Source organism: Lolium perenne, chromosome 7 (assembly GCF_019359855.2).
Source record: "Lolium perenne isolate Kyuss_39 chromosome 7, Kyuss_2.0, whole genome shotgun sequence".
Classification (NCBI taxonomy): Eukaryota; Viridiplantae; Streptophyta; class Magnoliopsida; order Poales; family Poaceae; genus Lolium; species Lolium perenne.
This window is the reverse complement of record NC_067250.2, coordinates 303725044-303730182: the sequence shown is the minus strand read 5'-3', so window position 1 is coordinate 303730182 and position 5139 is coordinate 303725044. Positions and strand designations below refer to the sequence as shown.

General features: G+C 40.1%; 1 long non-coding RNA gene across 1 annotated transcript; it reads left to right on the top strand.

The window, feature by feature from the left end:
• Positions 1-407: 407 nt before the first annotated feature.
• On the top strand, positions 408-4683 carry LOC127311956 (uncharacterized). Its single transcript, XR_007858062.1, has 3 exons — positions 408-671; positions 4131-4177; positions 4242-4683. It is a non-coding gene; the product is annotated as an uncharacterized lncRNA (long non-coding RNA).
• Positions 4684-5139: the final 456 nt, after the last annotated feature.

The window sequence follows — 5139 nt, the reverse complement described above, 5'->3', positions numbered from 1 at the left end:
TAACCCTCAGATTAATTATTTTGCTATGATTTAATTAAAGTCTAAGATTACGTAACATGTTAGACGTGATAGGACAGGCACCCTTTAAATTATTTAACGCTCAGATTAATTATTTGGCTACGATTTAATTAGATACTTAGATTACGTAACATGTGTTATGCGTGATAGGCTGGTCACTGTTCATCCGTGTCAAGAACAAACGATAACAAGAAGCCGTACATGTAACTCAGGCAGGCATTTATTTTTCACTTTTCCTAAACAACAGCTAGCTGTTTTACAATTGGTGAACAGTCACTTTTTCGACCGTCAGATCTCATTGTTCAGTCACCAATCTCCGCGCTGTCTCATCCCATCTCATTTCTTTTTTGCGCTCATGTGGCCTGTCTTATTTTCTTAATTTCATTTCCAGTGTCATTGTTGCTTCGAAGAGGAGGGGCAGAGGCTGGCATGGCAGAGAGGTCTGCACTGACCCCGCAGCCGGCGCCGCCGGCGACAGAGGGAGCATCGCTTCGGCCTTCGCGTGCGGGCGCCACCGTCGACAAAGTAGCAGTGACCCCGCAACCAGTGCGAGCGGCGTGGGAGAGATCCGTCGAGCACGAGCCTGCTCGACCTGCGGCAGAGAGACCGGCGATTCGCCTGCGTGGAAGGCATGGTCGCTGTTTCTATGAAGGGTACCCCCTGCCTTCTTCCTCTGTCCCTGATGTGCTCTGATTCCATTTTGTGTTAGCTCGTTTGCCTTTGTTCTGGTTCTGGCGTTTTCCGTGTTGGAGCTGTTGCCGTGAGTCCGTGACTGGCGTGCAAATTGTTCTTCTCCTTCGTGCCCCATATTAGAATTAGAGGGCTTTTCTGCAACATCAAGCAGGAACTCATCAATGTTGCCATGAAGCATCCAAATCTTAGTGTTCAGTGTGATTTTAGGTTCACATGATTATCTAGGGCTCATACTAATTTGTTCTTATTTTTGGTATCCCATCATAATTCCATGCTTCGATCTCATGGTCCTGTGGGGAACCATTGTCTAGCTAGGCTGGAAGGTAGGTTGGGAGAAGAGGATCAGTTGTAGTCTTGCCACTCCCAGACTCCAGGTCGAGCTGGAAGTCTCCCTTAAGTGCTTGTAGATGGTTGAGAGGCTCAATGTTTGCATAGAATCCCTGACACCAAATAATATCAGTCCTTTGGAAATAGAATACATGTCTGAACTTGCAGCAACAAGATCTAGTTTTTATCTCAGTGCAGTCTTCTTCATTTTAAAATAATTCCCTAGTCTTATTTCTTCAGTTGTATGTCATATTTTTAGAGTTATCTCAGTTTATGAGAATTACATTAGCTCCATACTTCATCAGTGAGTCAACTAATTGGTCATTCTTTAGTTAATTATTTCTTTTAGTCTCGTTTATTCATTCTTTTTTAGTCATCTTAGTGTGTACATGTTCTTAAGTTCTTGTTTATCCCGAGTCCTTCTTAGTATCTTTTGATTTCATTCAATTATTTTTCGGATGTCTCATTTTCTTCTCTTATTATTATGATCTTCAGGCTTTATTGGTCTCTTTTGTTTCCAGTCTCGGTATTACTATTTATTTAGTATTTCGTTCAGTCTTCAGTAAACATGACTAAAGAACATGAATTACTCCTTATTTGTTCAGTGTTATGTATCTCTTTGTCTCTTCTTCTCAATATTATTTGCTTATTCCTCTCTATCTCTTAGTTTTGCTTTCCACTTCTCTTCTCTTGTTGTGATCAACAAGTTAAGACAGTGGCGGATGTTTGGGATGGTGTTGTATGGGGTTTAACTTTTAGGAGATCCCTTAATCAGGCCGAGGTTGAGGAATGGCAAAGTTTGGGTGCTGTTCTGGATGGGGTTAGCCTAAATAATGATGAGGATGTTGATGTATGGCAGAGTAAGAAGAAATTTTCAACTAGCTCCTTGTACAGGTTTATTCTGAATCCTGGGACAAGAGACATGAGGATGACGGATATGTGGCAAACTAATTGCCCCCTTAAACATAAAATCTTTTTGTGGATGTGTTTTAGGGGGCAAATTCAATCTACCTCGCAGCTTACGATAGAGGATCGCAAGGTGATGTGCCGTGTGTCTGTTGTGGTGTGCCTGAAGATGTTGATCATATCATCTTCAGGTGCAGCTTTTGTATGGCGTGTGCTTAGGGAGGCTTTTTGCTACAAATCGTAGTCCAGGATGTAGAGAAGATTTTTTTGAAATTTTCCTTCAGCCTGGGGGTAGAAAAAATAATTATGTTTGGTGGTATGTTGCTGCTGCCCTGTTCTGGTCATTATGGTTGACCAGAAATGAAAGAATTTTTCAGCATAAAGTACCCTTTACCCCTTTTCAACCTATCTACAAGGCATACTCTTTGATGTTGCAGTGGAAGCCGCTTCTGGGTAGTAAGAAGTTGCCGGCAGTCGAAGCATCTATGCAAAAGCTAGATGAGAACATTAAGGCGTTAAATTCTAGGGGAAGGACAAGGGCGTGAGGAATGATCAGGGACCTAGTGTCTCCGGTGCGAATTTTTTTGTTTCCTTTATTTCTTTTCGTTGCTGGTAGTGCCTAGTGATGTTTGAGATATTTGTAGGAGTTGTGTTCTCCTCACCAACTCGGTTCTGCTTTGCGTTGTCTTCCTATCTTGTTGCAGCAGAGGGCGTTCCGTTATATTTTTCCGCTGTAAGAACTACTGAAAGATTTCAATATAAGCTGGGCCGATGAGGTCTTTGATCTAAAAAATCTCTTAGTTTTGCTCATTCATATTTGTTCCTCAGCTCCATGTTCCATCGGTTCTTTATATTGATTTTTTGGTTCATCTTAATTGCTAGTTTAAATTGCTCAGTTCACCTTATTTGTTACTAAGTTCTTCTCAGTACTACATTTGCTTAGTCATATTTTCCCAGTCTTCTCTGTTTCTATCTTCTTGTTTTCTCATTCGTATTTGTTATTCAGTTCATGTTCTCATTATATCAGCCACTTTGATTCCATGTATCTAATTTTTTCAGTCACATCTTCTATGTTTAGCCAATTCTTCCTTAGTCTTATTTGCTCAGTTTTATTTTTATGATTTCTTCAGTATTCAATCTTTCCATCACTAATTAGCTTATGTTCTTCAGTCTTCTTCTCTATCGCTGTATAGTCTTTCAGTTTTCATATTCATTTGTTATGTATAAAATCATTCTCTTGCATTACCGATTTCTTATTCTTTCAGTCTTTCATTCTCTCACGTTTTCTATTTAAGTATTGAGTTTGTTTCTTCATGACTTCAGTCTTTGTTCGCTGCCTTCATTTATCAGTCTCCATTAATTTTGTGATTCTATGTCAATTATTTCTGTTTTGATATGTATTCGTCTTCGGTCTATCTGCATTCATTAGTAATTTAGTAGGGTGATAAATCTGCCCAGCCGAAAAGTTGGAAGGCCTAATTTTTGTCCTTCATCATGTTTTTGCTCACTAGCAGTATTCAGTCCGTCATTATCTCTTCTCTGTCTAAGTGTTATTGCTCATTCTCATTTTCTTTTTTCATTCCCTTTTATTAAGTCTTCAGTTTATGTTTCATTAGCATGGAAAAATATAGCGCGCTATTTTGGCGCTAATAGCACGCTATAGAGTTTCTAGACATCCCACGCTACATCATTCCGGCGCTATAGCGTGCTATAGTGCGCTATTAGCGCGCTATAGCACGCTAATAGCGTATTTTTCGGCCGACGCTATTTTGTTATAGCGCGCTATTTTTTTCCTTGTTCATTAGTCCTTAGTCCTCACTAGCTTGTATGTTGTGCTGTTTATTTTCTTACGAGCCTTGTGACTTGTTTAGTCCTTGGTCCCGCCTTCATCCTCTCTTTTTGATTTTCTCTCTTTTAGATCTCCCAGTCATATTCCCCATTCTCATTTTCTTTCTTCATTATCTATTTGACTCATTTTATATCTTGAGTGCATCTTTCATCGGTCCTTATCCCTCACTGACACTTACATTGGTCTGGTAAATTTTTGGATATATATATGTTGCAACAAGTCATCAAATGATCATGGCAAAAGTTCAAGTCCAATTTCTTTCAGATTCTCAGTTATATTTTTCTAAATTCAAGTTTCTGTCCTCTGAATTTCCCTTCGGTGTTATTGTTACTTGCAGGACTTGTCATAACCATTAGAAGCCGACACTCATACACAAAATTCTAGGTATGTGAATCTTCTCGTGCAAAAATCTGAGATCAAACGATAATTTTGTTGTCCTTTGTCATAGGCACAAACAAATGATGCGTGGAACATAGCACTATGCAACCAGACCAGCTGGCTGCATCTAGCGCAAGGCAGGTTGTAAGGAGTTTGTTCTAAGTGCCAGCCTCGATAGGAATGTACATGCTTATGGCGTATCACTATAACAGCCAAGGAAGTGCAATGGATTGTGTTTGATGCTCTCTAGCCTCCATTGAGAACTTTCGTGCTTGCATATGCCCTACTTCTAGTCCTTTAGCCACTTTCAGTCTGACACTGATTTGGAACATTTCAATCAGTTTATTTCACTATTCAGTGTGTGAGGAAAGAATATTTTTTCTGTATTTGTATGACTGCTGCAAATCGTTTGACCCCTTTTATGTAAGTCTGTGAACTCCACTAAGACTATCAGCTTGGATATCTACCAAGACTATAAGTAGGTACATCTATGTTTGTCTGATTGGTTTCAATTATATAGATTCAGTTCAAGATTCTTAGCCCTGATAAGTTTTTCGAACTCCCGGTGTGTATGCTCCAACCGCTGTTTGTTGTTGCCAGTTTTTTATTTTGCTTTGCTCTGAAGTCACTAGTACCTTACTTGGCGAGTTGAGACAAATCAAGGTTCTTATTGCTCAGAGAAAAAGAGAGAGGAACCGTGGAAAGGCCTAGCACAACCTGGCGCATGAGCAACAGAAATGAACGGTGGAAGAAAAGCCTAACAATACTTGGTGCACGGGCGCGAAAAACCTAGCAATACAAACTGAAGCCCGCTAGAGGTGTAGGTGCTTCGGCCTGTGCAACTTTTGCGGGACGGGGGAGGCATGCAATTTGCGCTGATATATATCAGTAGGAGGAAAAATGTGACTGTTCCCTAATTTAAAAACAGCTAGCTGTTAGATAGGCACTCCCTTATTTTTTCCGGGAAA